This window comes from Rutidosis leptorrhynchoides, chromosome 9 (genome assembly GCF_046630445.1).
Source record: "Rutidosis leptorrhynchoides isolate AG116_Rl617_1_P2 chromosome 9, CSIRO_AGI_Rlap_v1, whole genome shotgun sequence".
NCBI classification, from domain to species: domain Eukaryota; kingdom Viridiplantae; phylum Streptophyta; class Magnoliopsida; order Asterales; family Asteraceae; genus Rutidosis; species Rutidosis leptorrhynchoides.
In genome coordinates, this window is record NC_092341.1 from 351,804,419 (window position 1) to 351,806,092 (window position 1,674).

Genomic DNA, 1,674 nt, shown 5'->3' on the forward strand with positions numbered 1-1,674 from the left:
AATACTTCTACTTAACAAAAATGCTTACAATTACATCCTCGTTCAGTTTCATCAACAATTCAACTCGTATGCACCCGTATTCGTACTCGTACAATACACAGCTTTTAGATGTATGTTCTATTGGTATATACACTCCAATGATCAGCTCTTAGCAGCCCATGTGAGTCACCTAACACATGTGGAAACCATCATTTGGCAACTAGCATGAAGTATCTCATAAAATTACAAAAATATGAGTAATCATTCATGACTTATTAACATGAAAACAAAATTACACATCCTTTATATCTAATCCATATACCAACGACCAAAAACACCTACAAACACTTTCATTCTTCAATTTTCTTCATCTTAGTGATCTCTCTCAAGTTCTATCTTCAAGTTCTAAGTGTTCTTCATAAATTCCATAAGTATAGTTTCATAAAAATCAAGAATACTTCCAAGTTTGCAAGTCTACTTCCAAGCTTTCTAATCCATTCCAAGTAATCATCTAAGATCAAGGAACCTTTGTTATTTATAGTAGGTTATCTTTCTAATTCAAGGTAATATTCATATTCAAACTTTGATTCAATTTCTACAACTATAACAATCTTATTTCGAGTGAAAATCTTACTTGAACTGTTTTCGTGTCGTGATTCTGTTTCAAGAACTTTCAAGCCATCCAAGGATCCATTGAAGCTAGATCCATTTTTCTCATTTCCAGTGGTTTTATCCAGAAAACTTGAGGTAGTAATGATGTTCATAACATCATTCGATTCATACATATAAAGCTATCTTATTCGAAGGTTTAAACTTGTAATCACTAGAACATAGTTTAGTTAATTCTAAACTTGTTCGCAAACAAAAGTTAATCCTTCTAACTTGAATTTTAAAATCAACTAAACACATGTTCTATATCTATATTATATGCTAACTTAATGATTTAAAACCTGAAAACACGATGAACACCATAAAATCGGATATACGCCGTCGTAGTGAAACCGGGGGCTGTTTTGGTTTGGATAATTAAAAACTCTGATAAACTTTGATTTAAAAGTTATTCTTCTGGGAAAATGATTTTTCTTATGAACATGAAACTATATCCAAAAATCATGGTTAAACTCAAAGTGGAAGTATGTTTTCCAAAATGGTCATCTAGACGTCGTTCTTTCGACTGAAATCACTACCTTTACAAAAATGACTTGTAACCTGTAATTCCGACTATAAACTTATACTTTTTCTGTATAGATTCATAAAGTTAAGTTCAATATGAAACCATAGCAATTTGATTCACTCAAAACGGATTTAAAATGAAGAAGTTATAGGTAAAACAATATTGGTTATTTTTGCTTGTTGTAGCTACGTGAAAATTGATAACAAATCTATATTAATCATATCCTAGATAACTTATATTGTATTATACGTGTATTCTAATATATTATGTAATCTTGGGATACCATAGACACGTATGCAAATGTTTTGACATATCATATCGACCCATCTATATATAGTATTTGGAACAACCATAGACACTCTATATGCAGTAATGTTAGAGTTAGCTATACAGGGTTGAGGTTGATTCCAAAAATATATATAGTTTGAGTTGTGATCTAGCCTGAGACATGTATACACTGGGTCGTGGATTGATTCAAGATAATATATATCGATTTATTTCTGTACATCTAATTATGGACA